Here is a 17,653-nt window from a genome sequence, read left to right on the forward strand (position 1 = left end):
TGAATTAGAATTTGAAATCAAGTAAACTTTTAATTTTTAATTTTTTCCTTATTTAAATTCCTAATTTAATATTTGAAGTAAAAATTTATATTTACTTATGGAAGATTTTAGAACCCAAGTAAACAAGGAACTAGATGTCACGTGGATTGAAGTATATTTATTATTTTTCACAGCAAAAAAGAAGTTGATGTACTGATTTTCCCCATCATTGAAAACAGCAGAATTCCATTGGGAAAAAATTATACCAACTATCGTCTTCTTCTTCTTTGCAGCTTTTAGGGCAAAAAAATATATAGCGAATCTGCTAAACATATCAAAGTTCAAGTATATATATTACTTTCTTTAACTCCACCTTGAAGTTGCATAATAATGTCACAGGTTATTCTGTTTATTATTCGGGACCTTTTTTGAATTATTTTTATTGATAAATGGAGGTTTTAGAATAGAGAACTTTGGATATGAGTATGTGCATCAACATGTTAGATATATTGTTTGAATATGCTTTATTTTACGTAAGGGATTTATTGGAGATAGTCTCTGTGATAGCGGGTAAGATGTGCATACACTTTATCCTTCTTCAAACCATACTTACGAGGTTACATTGAGTATGTTATTGTTGATGGTAGTGATGGCATTAAAAAGTATAATCTTCGTTTTTTGTTTTTTTTTGAATTGTTCTTTTTAGATCAATCATGTATACGACTAGGAGTAATTATAGAATTGTGATAGCATAAAATGGTAGATTTATGACCAAATTATGAAGTTAAAAATTATAACACGTAACTATTATAGAGGTGATATATTTGCGTCTCATGTCAAGTTCAAATTTATGGGTAAAAATTCATCAAAATTATAAAAAAATATATATATATGAATTCATCCTTTTAAATATAACGAATTTAATATTAAAAATTTTAGAAATTGAATCTATTGATCAAAATCTTAAATTTGTGTCAGCTACTTGGAGTATGAAGAGTCCTGCAAAGCATATTAGAGGAATATGTACTACTATATAGTGTCCTTATCACTAGGTAATTTAATTCATTATGTTACTATCGGAAACAAACTCTCTATCCTTGAGGTGACGGTAAGGTCTACCATTTCTAAACCCTACTTTGTGAAATTACTTTGGATATGTTGTTATTGTTGTTTAGGATATCAATCTTGGACTCAAAAATTATCAAAATAAAGATACTCAAAAATTGTGATTTCAGTTGACAAAGAGTTAATAATTTCTCTTGTTCGTTCTATATTTATGTTATATTTTAAAAGTTTTATACTTAATGATATAATCTACACATAACAATTTATTTTATTGATGTTATAACACGTGCCAAACACGTACTCTAAACTAGTTAAAACTATAAGTCAAATCAAACCAACATAAAATTAGTTTTTTCGGTTTAGGTTTTAGTCGGTTCTTTCGGTTTTTCATTTTTTTTTATAATCTTTAGGTTTTACAATTATATTGTGATCGAAGATTAGATCAAATATGTTTTCACTCATGTGCTAATGAAAAACCACAATTATGAAAAAATGAGGAGCGAAAAACTCTCTTGAAATTAAAAAGTGAGATGAAGAGTAAAAAGTTTAGGTTTTAAGTTTATATTGGGTTTTGGATCATTTAATTAGCAATTAATGGACAAATATTACAACTTAAAGGCACAAATCTGAACATATATCTACATCTACTTTCAAATTATTGAAAATTACTAAGACTAGTTGAAAAAGTATTTTAAAAGTAGATTATAATTAATGTTTTATGTATAGAAAGTTAAAATATTATAGTTAGAATATTATATATATATATATATATATATATATATATATATATAAATTATGTCGGTTTGATTCGAGTTCAGTTTGACTTTTTTTTGGTCAACACCAAACCAAATCAAGAATGGTCGTTTTTTTTTCTAACTCCAAACAACCAAAACCAAACTATAAGTCAATTTTTTTCTCGATTTGATTTGGTTCATCAGATCGATTTGACTTGACGGTTTGGTCTGTACACCCCTAGTTGTTGTAAAGTAGATAAATTTGATGAAATTTGAACATGGGCCCTAATGGGCTTCATGAACAATAATTGGGCCTCTGACTTCTTCTCTCCCTCACAGGCCCAACAGGTGTAGCTATTCTCAATATAACCACTATCCATTCTAGCGCTTCCGAAATCTTCGTAAACTCCTTCGCCGCTGCCGTCGTCTTCTCGAAGGTAAACGATTATTGTTCTCCATATTTAATGCAATTGAGCTTACTCATATCGTTTTCACAGTTTCGCAAGCATTTTTTATCAGTATATGATGTATTTTTTGGGTAAATTTGAACATTTTCATCTAATTTTCACCATTTCTGAACACAATTAGGCTTAATCATACAGTTTTCAGAACTTTTATCAGTTTATTTCGTCATTTTTGGGTGTATTTGAACATTCCATGTAGTTTCCGCTATTTTTATTCGTATTAAGCTTGCTCTTATAATTTTCAGCATTTTTATCAGTTTATTTCATCATTTTTGGGTGTATTTGAACATTTTCATGTACTTTTCACGATTTCTGAACACAATTAGGCTTAATCATACAGTTTTCAGCACTTTTATGATTTTATTTCGTCATTTTTGTGTGTATTTGAACATTTTCACGTAGTTTCCACCCCTTTTTTTATTTGTATTAAGCTTGTTCTTATAATTTTCAGCATTTTATCAGTTTATTTCTTCATTTTTGGGTTTATTTGAACATTTTCATGTGTTATTTCGTCATTTTGAGTGTGTTTGAACATTTCCACGTAATTTCATCATTTTTGATTGATATTAAGCTTGCTCATACAGTTTTCATAGTTTTTTCAGCATTTTTATCAGTTCATTTCATCATTTTTGGGTGTGTTTAAACATTTTTATGTGTTTTTTTTTGCTATTTCAAAGCGATTGAGCATTTTCGGTGTATTTTATTGGTATTAAGCTTTGTCATATAGTTTTCACATTTTTTTTGTTTAGCTTTTTTATCAGATTATTTTGTCATTTTTGGGTGGGTTTTGCTGTTTTCATGTGATTTCACCATTTTTGAATGATATTATGCTTACTTATATAGGTTTTACAGTTTCCTCTAGTGCTGTGCAAATTTCGGGTCAAACCATTAACCCGAACCGATAGTTCGATTATCGGGTTAATGTGTCGATTTTTTGATTTTCGGGTCGGAGCTCGGGTTTGTTATTTCTGTTAACAGGATTTTGGGTCAGGGCTCGGGTTAGTTTGTTTTTTTTATCGGACAACCCGATAAACCGATAAGGGCCCTGTACTATTAATAGTTATCTAATCGGCATTCGGCCCAACAATACAAGCTAAACGGCCTAAATAATTATCCCATCAGCTCAAACTCCGAGTCTTCATTTAATAGTTAGTACATTCAATGTTCTTATTTCTTTGCCTCTTTTAATTAGGGTTCAATACTTCTTTACAATCAGAAGAACTCAAGGCTACTGCTGGTTGCTGCAGTGCTGCTCAAGAGCCGAGAGACGAGGCTACTGCTCAAGACGCAAAGGCCAAAGCCAAACTGCTGCTCTCAAGAACAGGTAACTTTTAATTTCAATTTCTCAAAATCTCATCCTCTCTGTTTGCTTATAGACTTGAGGGATCTCTTTACTTACTTCTTTGCCATTATTTTTGACCCAAAAATCCAACATCCCATTACCCCCCCCTCCAGAAAAAAAATACTAATCAAGTGTATTTTGTTCTTGTTGAAAAAGTGGTTGTTAGAATCTGATTAGTCAATTGCGTTTGATATTAGCTCCTTTGCAGTTGCAAACTTCAGTCAATAGTGTTTGATACTAGACCCTCACTATTGCAAACTTGAATCAACCATGTATGATATTAGTCCATTCTCAGTTGCAAACTTTAGGAACTTTAGTCGATCTTGTCTGATGTTAGCCCATTGTAGTATAAACTTCAGTCAATTGCGCCTGAAGTTCGTCCATGTCGCAATGCACGCTATAGACAATCATGTATTCATGTTTGAAGTTCAATGAAAGTTGCTTTTGTGATGTATTACTGAATTAAAAAGACTCTATTTTTCTTTTTGTGAGAGAAGTTTAAAGTAAAAAATACTTGTTTTCACTTTTCCAAATACAATTTGAAATTGTATTTGGAATTCTTATGACCAAACACTATAATTTTCAGAGGTAGCGGTATGGACTGCGTACATTTTACTGTCCCCAGACCCCACTTTGTGGGAATACATTGGGTTTGTTGTTGTTGTAAACACTATAATTTTCACTAAAGTGAAAAAGTTTCCTGGGAAAAAATTGGAAAAATTCTCATGGCCAAATGGGCTCTAAATTTATATCTTCAACCCAAATAAGTATAATTTTTGTTTTGCGGAAAGTTTGACTTTTGAGAGTCGCTACTTAATTTTATTTGAAAAGGAATTAAGAAAACCTTTGAAAGTTACTTAAACGATCCAAAACAGAATAATTGTTTAAATTTGAAGATTCTGAATAAGCGGTTCTTATTAACATTTTAGGAAGGTTTTTAAGGCACCTAAAAAGTTCGCTAACTTGCGATTATCCGAACTGTTTGAAAACATCTTTCGACTAACTTCAAAAAGATTGATTTGTTGAAAAGTGATTGATTTTTTTTTCCCAAAAGACTTGTAAAATATATTTGGACGACTTAGTAGGGATTTTAACTAAGTCTAAACAAACTAATAAACAAATTAGCACATAAAAAGGGAAAGGAAGGAGGAAATAAAAGACTTACGCCATTGAGCCCAAATCAACGAAACCTTTCCTAATCTAATTGGGCTTTTGACCCATTTTTCACCTGTCCTAATCTATGTTTTCGAGCCTTTTTGGCCCAAAATCTGCTTCACCTTTATTAAATTTACAACTTTGGCTTCGAGGCTCAAAATGAATAACGAAATAAATAAAGACAACAATAAATGACTAAATAAATAAATAAACAAATAAATGAAAAACGAGATTTTCAAGTCTCTTGGTCGCTCCAAAGATGGACTTTAACCCATTCTTCCTCTTTCGACTCCTTTATATCCATGCGCTATGTAATCGATTTTCAAAGTTTTCTAGAAAGGGGGCCTCAATGGCCCATTGCCTAATGCAAGGGAAAAGAGTCCGATTGGACTCCCAAGCGAGTTCATGCAAAGAAAAAGATGAGTGGATTAATGTATGTTCTCAAGAGTTCTACACTTATAGACAAATTATGCAATTAAAGTACATCATTTTAGATGAAAGAAAATAGTAATTCACTCGCTACATATAGACACGTATACTACAAAAATGCCTAAATACATGAACCTCAAGATTGTGAAAAGTATATGGCTTGCAAGCGAGTCAATTAGTTAACGAATGTATTAATCATAACACTCGAACAAATAAATCCACACTCTATAATCTCCACATTATAAGACTTAGAAAAATGACCGCTTATTTCAAACAGCCCAACCCGGACCATCGCTTTTACCAGATATGGGTCCGGATGACCGCCACTATAACCCAATCCTTAAGAGGCTAAGGTCCAAGGGGCTACCGCAGGAAGTCAGCTTCACATGTAGCCTTAAGGAATATACCCGGAATTTCTAGCAAGGACTTTGCCATTCCTAAATCCCGACACTAGCTAACTCGATAGGACATCAACCGTGGGAATGCCAAATGCAAGACCTGGTTCATGCAGTCAAGCTCTTTCTCTTCGGGAGCTTTTGTAACGGCTATAAAGAATGCTACGCACCTCGTGAAAGGCTATTTCCCTTAAACCCTCCTTGGCGTGGAAGAAAAGAAAACGATTCTTCGTCAGCAGCTTTTTCAACCTACCCGAGGTAAGGAAGTAAAGCAACCAATAGCCTTTTTACCTACTATGCTTTTCACTAGGTGAGCAAAAAGTAGTTACCTTTAGCCCGGTCTTCCTTATTCATTAATTTATTTATTGATAAGGCACAGGGGAAGCATCATCGGCTAAACAAAAAACAAAAGCAATTCTTTTTCACATTCAACCATGAGAGGGCAAATCAAAGCTACCCCCTCTTCCACTACTGACTATGAACAGTTGACATAATGATTTCGACTTTACTAAGCCAGTTCGGTAAGTTAAGGTCCATGCTTGAAACGAAAAAAAATAGGAAGGGGAAGAAGTGATTTGGCTAAAGTATTGGTCGAGCGACTTCGTCCTTCTATCCGGTCCTATTAATATCAAATAATAGCTTATTTAAAGTTGGAATTTGCTTAAGTAAGATATTCGATTAGATCTTTCCAAGCTCATTCAATTCTTAAATAAGAACATCTTATCTTTCTTTATCGAGATTGGGTTGGTATGAAGTGTATCCCTGAAGAATTTCAAGTAACTGTCTTTAACACGAAGTGAGTTGATCGAGAAAGCGGTAGGACTGTAAAGCCACGCATTCAGTTGGACTGTGGTCCCGTGAAGCTGGTATCCTCAGACCGCCTAAGAGACTTTTCGACTGTCGAAAGAAGTGAACATAAATTGGCTAGTTTATTTAATTGACTTAAAGATCTTTCTTCTATGCCTGTGAGATTGGCGTAATACCTTTTCACTAAAAGTGATCCTTATTATCATTCTAATTCATCTAATATATATTATTAATCTCAAATAATTAAAGTCGAAAAATTGAAATAAGAACTGTCAAGTGATTCGTCGAATGCTTCTACTTATGTAGATGAAGTCCAATATGCTACTATATGGTGTGATAATTCCCAAGAAAATATCGGGATTGGGCATAGTATGAAAATCTTTGAAATCCTTGATAGTCCGGAAAGGGAACACGAATCTAGCCACCACTTTCTCTATTTAAATAAAAAGAAAACTTCCCCAGACTGAGAGATTGCTAATCCGTTTTCTTTGCCTGGTGAAATTAAACTAAACTGAAAACTGGAATAATCCTTCCCAAGAAAAGAGCTTTTGGTAATAGCATGAGAAAGAAGGTGACTTCCCAAGTCCGTTGACCATCTTCCGAAATAGGTGTGATAAAGTCTGAAATCATTCATGGGTATATGTGTCAGACGAGAAAGACTCTTTGTTGAGCTAGATTCCCACCCGACTCTCATCAAGTTGTCTTCCAAGGTAGGTCTCTTATATTCATACTCACCTCTTCTCTAAGATGAGGCTACTACTATTGACCCTGTCTTTAAGCCTTTGATTTGAATAATCAAGTCTTGTTTCTGATGGACTCATTTATTCTTGCTTTAAGCTTAGGGAAGCCTGTTTACTTAGGCATCTCGGGATGGGGAATGAATAATGACGTAGATCCTCTTATGAGTCTTACGCCGGTGAAGCTTGGGCCCTGCCTTACAACAAAAAATCTCCTTTTCGTTTTCTGAATCATCTTCTATCCCCAGCAGCAGGAACCTCTTCTTTCATGAGCCTAGGGGTAGGGGGTAGGGGCACCGATTCCCAGCCTGCGAAGTTCTAGCTTGAGCTTCCCCTTATCTTGTTTTAATATGAAGTCTTGGTCATCAGTCCCAATCAATCTGATCGAAGAAAAGAAGTCAAACTTTGGGGGCAAAGACGCTCTCATTACGTACATTATGTAAAGAGCTCTCTCTTTGTCTCGTGAGCTTAACTTTAGGCTCCTTTCTCATAACTTAAGGTTGAGCTCGCTTCCAGCAATATTCCTCCCCGCTAAAAAGAGTGAGTGGGAATCTCGAGAACCTTTCCGAGCATCTATCTTCGCGAGGCGATTGGAAAAGAAAGGAGTATTTCATTCTTTTACAGCCTTCCATTCCACTATTTTGATCGAATTAATTGCTCTTCCAAACGACGAAGTCATAATGAGATTAAAAACCGATGCTTCCTTGGCCGTGTGGAACATGGATTAGCATTATGTCATTCCTACAAGTGATGACCCACCCAGGATTGCTATGTACGGACTTAGAGATCAAATATAATATGTTTCTTTCCATTCCCCGTGAGCCACTTATTTCTCCGAAACAAGAGATTAAAGTCATCTTCCTCCTTTTTCTCAAGAAGTCGACGGCGTTACACCATTGGGATACTTCGAATAAACTTGAGTACATATAGGATACACCGGTGCTAAAACCTTTTCTCAAGATATCTTCTAAACTTCTAAACTGTTGGGGTCGTTGCTCTGGATTTTGTTCTCCCGGTGTGAAACCAGTTGGTTTCGTAGTTTTAGAATTCTGCTGATCCTAAGTACTCCATCTCCATCATTGCATATAGGAATATAGAAAGTAAAGAGGAAAAGGCATAACCAGAAGAATTGTGTGAAATAAGTGAATTTATCTAGTTGAGGCATTCTTGATTGATTGAGACAAAACGATTCCCTCAATACAGCTTAACTCCGTCAGGCCTGTACGAGTAGTGAAGAAGTATAGAGCACTTTAGTTGGTTGTTGACCTACGGAAAGCATGGGATCAGGGTTGGGTAATAGACTGACTGTCAAGAAGCGGAAAGCCCCTTAAGTGGCTGGAAAGGGGTACTAAAAAGGGACTGCTACCAATTAGGCTAGAAAGAAGACAGTAAGCGCCGGATAAAGTGACTTACTTGAATGGTGAGCTATCCTATAAGACTAAGAAGCGGGTAGGGAGAAGGATAACCTCTTTGAAAAGGACAGAGCCGCTTGGCCGCAGCTTACACATCTGCAGTTTCGGATTGAACTAGGGAATGGAATTCAATGGCAATGAAGGACCTTAGATAGGACTTCATCTATGAATAGAAGAGATTTTCTTTCTAGTAGAGCTCATCACGACCATCATAACCTAACTCCAGGACTGCTACGGGCACTGATCCTTCTATTCAAAGTTTCCTTTCTCCTCTTGAATGTATTCACTAGTCTAAGCAAGTCACTCTTAACCCTATAGTGAATTCAGATATGCTGCGCTGGGAGCTAATGAAAGTCATGTAGCTCCTCTATCTAAGGCTAAGGTAAGCAGAGCTCTTCTGATGCCCCCCGTTCAACCAATGGAGATAGCAAGGAGATAGAATAAGTCATCTTCTACGATTGGTAAAGGGGTCAAACGACTTTGAGCTTTGGCAATTAAGTACGCGTGGGAAGGAATTCCATTCAACTAGTTCAATGACCCTAGAGAGAATGAATGCATTAAGCTTGAAAGCATGAAATTCAGTTGCTAGTTGGACTGACTATCTTTTCTCTCTTTCGTTTTCTAGTCTTTGCTTCAGAAAGTAATTTAGAAAGATCCGCTTTTAACAAAGAGGATTTCCTTACATTACATACAAAATTTGAGTGGAGATTCACTAAGCCTAAGTTCTTAACCTGCTATGATGCGACGATGACTTCTTGCTTTGTTTCCTTCTCTCCTGCCCTGCCTTTGTTAGTCTTTAATCGTCTCTAAAGGGAGTGAAGTCACCTTAGGGTTAGAATCCGATGTGATCTTAGAGCTATTGACCCTACCCAACTAACTCTCTCTAAGTAAGAGTTCGCCCTGACTTATTAGTCTTATCGAAGTCGATAGGGAAAAGAGAAAAGGTCAGTGCTTCTCCTGTGAGCGACTCCGAAGTGGGCTCCTTTCACTTGACTATTTCTCTTTTTTTAGGAGGGAGAGACTGAATCCACCTAAAAGCTAAGGGAAGCCTGGAAGTATTCGATGGCTGATAAAAAGAGACGTGTACTACGAGACCACCAAGACTGATAGGCATTCCAACCAAAAGGGGCAAGTTTTCTTGTAGGATGCACCCTACCAACAAAAAAAAAAAAGAATTCCTTGCTGTGGAAAAGCTGTTCAAGTTGAAAAGCATAAAGGTTGAAGGAAATGCACCTTCTCCGATTAGAAGGGTCCGGGACTCCTTTTCCTATGCAATTTCCTACGATAGGGTAGGGATGAACTGAATGAGAAACTACGAAAGTGAGGCAAACTCACATAAGGAAACAAATCAATCTAATCACTCCATTTCAAGCCTTAGAGAATTAGCGAATGCACTTCCCTCCGAGTCCGATTAGAAAAACAGGGATGAAAGGCCTAGTTTTTGGTGAGCTAGTGGGATTCAAGTATGAATTTGAATTTTCCTCGATCCGGACTTATTACCGTGATTAATTCACTACCGGTGCCCATGTGGCCGAGGTTGTCCCGAAGCGGATCACCTCGATGCTTGTAATGAAAGGACAGACTTTCATCAGCTACAAACTGGAAGCGGTTTTTCGTTAGTGCGTTAAGGTTGCAAGAACCTACTCCTAACCAAACAAAGACTCATCCGAGGAGCCACTATCGATACTAGTCTAGGAGGTCAATACTAGCGAGAGTCCCACAGCTACCCTAGTTTGTTAGGTATAACGTGTTTCGCTCATCTTTAAAGGCTTGCAAACCATGGGAAGATTGAGTTTCAAAGGGATAAGATTGTTGTCAAAATCTCATACAGCGAATAAATTCATTTTATAATAACCCTTTTCTTTCTCTTTCACTACTGCTTTATTATCGCTTTATTATCGTCTGCTGAAAGTGTCAATTTTTATCAACTTTCTTTCAACCATGAACTCAAGCAATCCTTTACCAATTTGATATTTATGACCTTTGATATCAACTCGACTACTTGTTGCTGTACTACTAACCATTTATTTTTTTTGATTGTATTGGCCTGTATTCGAACTGTGCTATCTAACTTGTCCAACAGTGTAGATACCCTTACAACTGAAGTGTCTTGAGTACAGTTGTTCAACAACCCTAAGACATATTATGATAGCCTCCAACGTATATTGACTGAACTGATTAATAGTACTATTCTAAAAATCGTCAAGGAAGATATTTATATAAATAAGATTTAGCGTTTATAAGATCCTTTCTTATCAATAGTTTGATTAAGTTAGGAATTTCATTAAATATACTACATTCATCAAATTGACTAGTAAATCTTCAATCTTCGTCTGTAACTCAACTAATTCTTCATTCGAGATGTCAATTGTATTATTAATGATCATTACATTTTTGATAAGCATGTAAGCCTGCTTTCATCGAAACAGGCACGCACAAGTCTTCATTTGTAGGACTTTCTTGGATGGTTCATGTAGGCTTGGGTCGGGGCCTATTGGGGCACCCTGTGGGCCAATGCGTATAAGCTTGGGCTTTCTTAACGTGGCTCATTTGACGACTCAGTACATGGATGTCACGAAATAGGGAATCCTTTCTACGTAAGCTGGTTGTGTAAGGTTTGTTTGTTCATACCGGCAGTGTGATTTGGGGATCTTTTGTGGTAGCCAGAGCCAGCCAGTTTTTCACTAAATAGGCATGATAGTCTTCAACTGCAGAAAACTTGTGCGAAGAACTAGTAAGAATTGTGCCTGTCATCAAATTTGGTGACGCATGGCGAGATTTCTCTCTGCAACGCAATTCTCACCTCAATCTCGTGAATGTCCTTCCCAAATCCTAGCATGACGTGGATGATCTGCTGATTCCTCACCACGATCGATTAGGTGAAACGGTTCCGCAAAGTTTGTTACAGGCACCGTCGTTATAGTACTCAGATCGTGCTAGCCATGCAATTCGTACTGCAGGGCGAGATTACTCTACCACTCTATAAATAGAGGCTTCTTCACTTCATCAAATATCAAAGCAAAGAAATTGAGTAATAACACGTATGGATATAGCTGATATAAAAAAGATTTCTCAAATTGATGTCCAAATGAGTAACCTGCAAAATGCAATTCTAGGGCGCCATAGAACGCGTTTTTGCTAAGTGTTAGAACACAAGATCCTGCAAGAAAACAAGTGCACATTGTTGTGTCCAGAGAGGACATACGCGATTTGGAGAGGCTGCAAGCGCTGCGGACGGAGAAGGAAGAACTCGTTGTGCGGGTTGCCACCTTCGATGTCCCGGAAAACCACTAGAAGAAAATTATAAAATAGTTACTTTCTACTTGTTAAGGCCTATCTTTATGTTTCGAAAATAAGTTTAGTAATGTAGTAGGCCTAATGCTTTTAAAGCTCTAGTTAAAGGCATATGTGGTTGTTTATGTAATGTAGTGCTTTATGTAGTAGTAATGAATAAATCTGTTGGATCCATGTTTTTTATATACTTGAAAATCTGGGTCATTATTAGTGAAAACACCTCTGAACATGATTCTAGCACCATGCCAAATGTGTCCGAATAAGAAAAGCAAATGAAGTATGTCCAAAAGTAAACCAACCCCTTAGATTGCTACGAAAAACACCATCGGATTTCATTGAAATAACCTAAAAGGAAAAGAACATAGGAATGACTAGTCTTAGAATCGGGTTAGACCGAAAGAAACGTTTGATTTCTTCGAGTGATCGCGCAATACTTTTTTTCTTCTCATTCGAGATATTATTGCAATTAATGTTTCCGAATCTAATAAAGTAAAATCAAAGTGTTAGTTGGTCATTCCAAAATAGATTTGATACAGACTACTTCTTTAAGTAAGAGTTGTCATATATCTGTAATGGTCTAACTAGCTCCATCCCTTCTTATCTATTCATTCTATACACTCAAGGCAAATGGGTTCACAAGTCAGAGAATCGCTTATGAGCGTCTTTAGACACAAAAAGGTACGAAGTTACGAGAAGAGGGGCGTAGCTAAGAGTGGTTGGAGAGGTAAGAAGTCACTCGACTGTTAGGGAAAAAGCGACTCTTATTAGATAATATTTATTATTCCATATCGATCGTCTGAACAAAAGAATGATTAAAGTGAATCGTCTTAACAAAGTAATAATGATTAAAGTGAATCGTCTTAACAAAGTAATGGTAATGGGGAACGATGACGCCAAAGCGTTCCATATTGATCTTTGTTCTTAAAATTCTTAATTGAATGAAATTTCATTCTCAATTTAGCTTGGAAAGACTGAATCGAATTACTTAAACAAATTCCAACTTTAATTATTTGAGATTAATAATATATATTAGATAATTAGAATGATAATAAGGATCACTTTTAGTGAAAAGGTATTACGCCAATATTACGCCAATCTCACAGGCATAGAAGAAAGATCTTTAAGTCAATTAAATAAACTAGTCAATTTATGTTCACTTCTTTCGACAGTCGGAAAGTCTCTTAGGCGGTCTGCGGATACCAGCTTCGCAGGACCACAGTCCAACTGAAGGCGTTGCTTTACGGTCCTGCCGCTTTCTCGATCAACTCACTTCGTGCTAAAGATAGTTACTTGAAATTCTTCTGGGGTACATTCACACCAACCCAATCTCGATAAAGATAAGATTTCTTATTTAAGAATTGAATGAGCTTGGAAAGATCTAATTGAATATCTTACTTAAAACAAATTCCAACTTTAAATAAGCTATTATTTGATGTTAATAGGACCAGATAGAAGGACGAAGTCGCTCGACCAATACTTTACCAAATCGCTTCTTCCCCTTTCTTTTTTTTTTTTTCGTTTCAAGCATGGAATTCGGTGTCCGTCCCATACCGCTTCTTCCCCTTCCTCTCTCTGCAACACAATTCCCACCTCAATCTCGTGAATGTTCTTACCAAATCCTAGCATGACGTGGATGATCTGCCGATTCCTCACCACGCTTGATTAGGTGAAACGGTTCCGCAAAGTTTGTTACAGGCAACGTGGTTATAGTACTCAGATCGTGCTAGCCATGCAATGCAAGTCGTACTGCATGACGAGATTACTTTACCACTCTATAAATAGAGGCTTCTTCACTTCATCAAATATCAAAGCAAAGAAATTGAGTAATAGCACGTATGGATATAGCTGAGATTTCTCAAATTGATGTCCAAATGAGTAACCTACAAAATGCAATTCAAGGGTAATCTAACTTGAAATCATTAACTGTTCATAGTCAGCAGTGGAAGAAGGGGTAGCTTTGATTTGCCCTCTCATGGCTGAATGTGAAAAAGAATTGCTTTTGTTTTTTGTTTAGCCGATGATGCTTCTCCTGTGCCTCATCAATTAATAAATTAATGAATAAGGAAGACCGGGCTAAAGGTAACTACTTTTTGCTCACCCAGTGAAAAGCATAGTAGGTAAAAAGGCTATTGGTTGCTTTGTACTTCCTTACCTTGGGTAGGTTGAAAAAGCTCCTGACGAAGAATCGTTTTCTTTTCTTCCACGCCAAGGAAGGTTGAAGGGAAATAGCCTTTCACGAGGTGCGTAGCATTCTTTATAGCCGTTACGAAAACTCCCGAAGAGAAAGAGCTTGACTGCGTGAACCAGGTCTTGCATTTGGCATTCCCGCGGTTGATGTCCTGTCGAGTTAGCTAGTGTTGGTATTTAGGAATGGTAAAGTCCTTGCCAGGAATTTCGGGTATATTCCTTAAGGTTACAGGTGAAGCTGGAAGCTGACTTCCTGCGATAGCCCCTTGGACTTTATCCTCTTAAGGGTTGGTCGTCCGGACCTATATCTGGTAAAAGCGATGGTCCGGGCTGGGCTGTCTGAAATAAGCGGTCTTTTTTATAAGTCCTAATCTTAATCAATACTACGTGAAGCGCGTGATCACCCAGATTCCTTTTCAAAATATTTTTTCCTTATATTTGGCATCTGAACAACACCCACTATACTAGATTTAGCCAATTCTGGTGCGGCTAGAACTGAGATACGTATCTTTACTCCTTCTGTAGAAGCAATTTGCCGCTTCCGCCTTCTCTCAAATCCATTAGGTTCTTCGAACAAGAAAACATTTCTTGGCCTACTATTGGCCAAGAAATATTAAATGGTGACGTAGGCGGGGGTTTTCGAGGAATACAAATAATATCCTCTGTTTTTTTTCAGATTTGGCGAGCATCTAGAATAACTAGTGAATTACAACTCTATTGTACAACAATTGGGGCATTGGTCTTTGCAGCGTTAATGCTATTGTACAACCAGTGAGCCTTCACTTTTTGGATCGTCTTCTGCCCAATGCGTTACCCCCCTTTTTTGGTTTCCATTGGGTTTACCTTGTTCACATGTCGACCCCATGGCAGCAAGAAAAGGCGATCTTGTGCTATACTCCGGTGATATCTTTCCTACCGAGACACGCAAACTCCATCTAGATCGTGTCCTAGATCACATTCCATGAATCGAAAGGGGAAGCCTACTCATCTATCAGCTTCTCAACATCTTTCGAGTATTTTTCCTCGTGGTTCAATCAATAATTTAAGTAAGCTCTTTTTGATTACCTAGCACAAATTGGATTCAAACCAAATAAGCCAATGAAAATTTTACTGAAATAATCCTTTTTTGATAAAATAAAATAGTGAATAAAATCTCAGTTTAATGTAAAGTCCATAAACGAATTCAAGTATGAAAATTAAAATCAAAATCCATAATTAATCATCCATACATCACATTCCGTGAATCGAAAGGGGAAGCCTACTCATCTATCAACTCCTCTCGTAGATCGGTGCGATTTTACGAAGCGTCTAAGCACAGTTCACTCGCGTTGATCAATCAGGAGGGTTGCCGCCACTCCTTAAGGTTATCTGTTCCACGCTTCATACCTCTTTTTTCTTCTTAAGGTAAGATAAAGGGCCAGACATGGTGGGGTAGGAGCATCCAGTCGGCAATCTTTTTGGCTTGACCAAGAAGTCTTGTGTCCTCCGCGTCGCACGACGTTTTAACCGAAAGAACTTCTTGCGCAATTCATGCCTTTCTGTTTTTATGACCAGAAATTCTTTCTTGATTTTTATCCAAAATTGTTCTCTGGACTTTTTGTCAATATGAGGTGATCGTAACACAGTATATAGGACTCGTGATTCAGGCAATCCAATCTTCCGTGTGTAATGCGGAAGCCCCCAAAAATGGTTTTCCAATAACTATGCCTATCTTGGCGGTCGTTACTTTTTGGCTAACTCGTCTAAGTGCTCTCCTTTGTCCCATTGTTTATCTCGTAATCATTCGATTCCGCCCCCTGACGGATAGGATCCTCCTTGGTCCTTTTTACATAACACTCTCGGCCGCCCAAGAGGACTATCTTTTTCTTTATACGCAATATCTTTCAAGGCAAAGAAAAAGATCTACCTTGGCAACAAACACGAAAAAGATACGAAAGATGTTAGACAGCTGACCACTTAAACTACAATGTTAGAGATTGTTTGCTATTGCTTATGCCTCAGCAGAGAAGTAAGTTCTGCTCTTCTCTCTTTCTCTTATGTATCTAGTTCTATAGCTTAACCCTTACTTTTACGATGTAAGGGCAGAACGTAATAGTAATAAAGGAAAAGCAAGGTGTGGCGGTAAGTCAAAAGTTTTTGGTCTCCATGTTTCGGTCCCGGAAGAAGCTTATTTTTATCGCTACGCTATAAATCATAAGTAGTGAAAGAAGTAGACCTATAAAGAGAAAAGGAAGCGCTATCCCTCCTACTTATGATTCAACATTTAGCTCGATCTATTCTAGATGTCTTTTTTACATCAATGGCATCAGTGGGAGCTTGCACCGAATTGCTTACCCGCGGAACTCATTTAACCCGACCCTGCAGAAGTACCAATGCCCCTTCCCCTTTCACCTCTAGGAAAAACTTCTGGGATGAGCCCTTCTCAAAGAGGTATCCTTTCATTGGGAGCACAGTTTACCCCAGTTTTTTACAGTGAATTTCAATTCCTCGCCAAAGTAAACCCCTACAAAGGTACCAGTCGGAAAGAGCAGACTAGACCTTTTCGAAGTCGGAAGCAGGTTAGAATTCTAGCTTCTTCTATTTAGTTAGGAAAGTCAAAAGTTATGATATTTAGTTAACACGACCTTAGGCCTAATTGTCAGTCTTCAAGAAGCAAGTGGATAATCTACCATCTCTTGATCTGGGGGAACATAGTCAGGAAAGAGAATCCCATTCCTAATCCCTGCTTCTAAAGGTCGTATCTTGCTCAAAAAAGTTTTTTCAAGACCGGAGTCAAGGCAGTTTGAACCCCAGCTAGTATTGAGATTGAGAGCCATAAAGAGTCCGGAGATCAGTCATTCGACTTAGGAATCCCGTCCAACTTCAGATAAGGTAGGAAAGCTACAAACCAGTCTTAATTCCTGCAGACTAAGATTCATTTTCAATTCCCAAGGGATTCATTCCAAACAGTCATAGATTCTATGCCCGCCTCTGCTCTGATGTTCCAATCCTGAAGTCACTTCCTTTAGAGTTGAGTTCAAAGTTACAGCCTTTAGTAGATAAGCTGGAGTTAACTCATGATAACTCTTAGCCCTGACTTTTTTTGATGAAGAACTCTTAGCATGAGAAGTCTAGTTAGGCAGTGGAAACCTTGGGAAGTCAGGAAGTTCAAGTACGAATAAAGTGCGAAAGGGGGAGTAGTAATAAGTCATATAGAATCAATGGATTCATGATAAAGTAAAATCCCTCGATGACATATTTTCTCACAATTAAGATTTTTTGGCTGATAGAGGGATCAAATGGTATATAGTTTATTTGTTGGTAGCTTGGAGGATTAAAAGCATGACTCTTGCTTTCCAATTGGCTGTTTTTGCATTAATTGCTACTTCATTAATCTTATTGATTAGCGTATCCGTTGTATTTGCTTTTCCTGATGGCTGGTCAAGTAACGAAAATGTTGTATTTTCTGGTACATCCTTATGGATTGGATTAGTCTTTCTAGGATTCTATTTGTACAGATAAGGCGGGAATTAATGACCTCAAGGTTATGAGCCTTGCGAGCTACCAAACTACTCTACCCCGCGCCAAAGATAAGAACTGAAAATACCCCGCACCGAAGATAAGAACTGAAAACTAATAGATAAACAAGGAGTAAATGCGCCCCTCTACCTTAT

General features: G+C 37.2%; 1 long non-coding RNA gene and 1 pseudogene across 1 annotated transcript in view; one reads left to right on the forward strand and one right to left on the reverse strand.

The window, feature by feature from the left end:
- Nucleotides 1–2,088: 2,088 nt before the first annotated feature.
- The window catches only part of LOC107864273, a 20,624-nt gene continuing 5,059 nt past the window's right edge, over nucleotides 2,089–17,653 (forward strand). Inside the window, exons 1-2 of the long non-coding RNA XR_001672606.2 lie at nucleotides 2,089–2,215; nucleotides 3,435–3,566. This is a non-coding gene — a long non-coding RNA (uncharacterized LOC107864273). The remainder of the gene's footprint in view (nucleotides 2,216–3,434; nucleotides 3,567–17,653) is intronic.
- Nucleotides 7,666–8,378, reverse strand: LOC124896966 (annotated as a pseudogene).

This window comes from Capsicum annuum, chromosome 3, assembly GCF_002878395.1.
Source record: "Capsicum annuum cultivar UCD-10X-F1 chromosome 3, UCD10Xv1.1, whole genome shotgun sequence".
Lineage (NCBI taxonomy): Eukaryota > Viridiplantae > Streptophyta > Magnoliopsida > Solanales > Solanaceae > Capsicum > Capsicum annuum.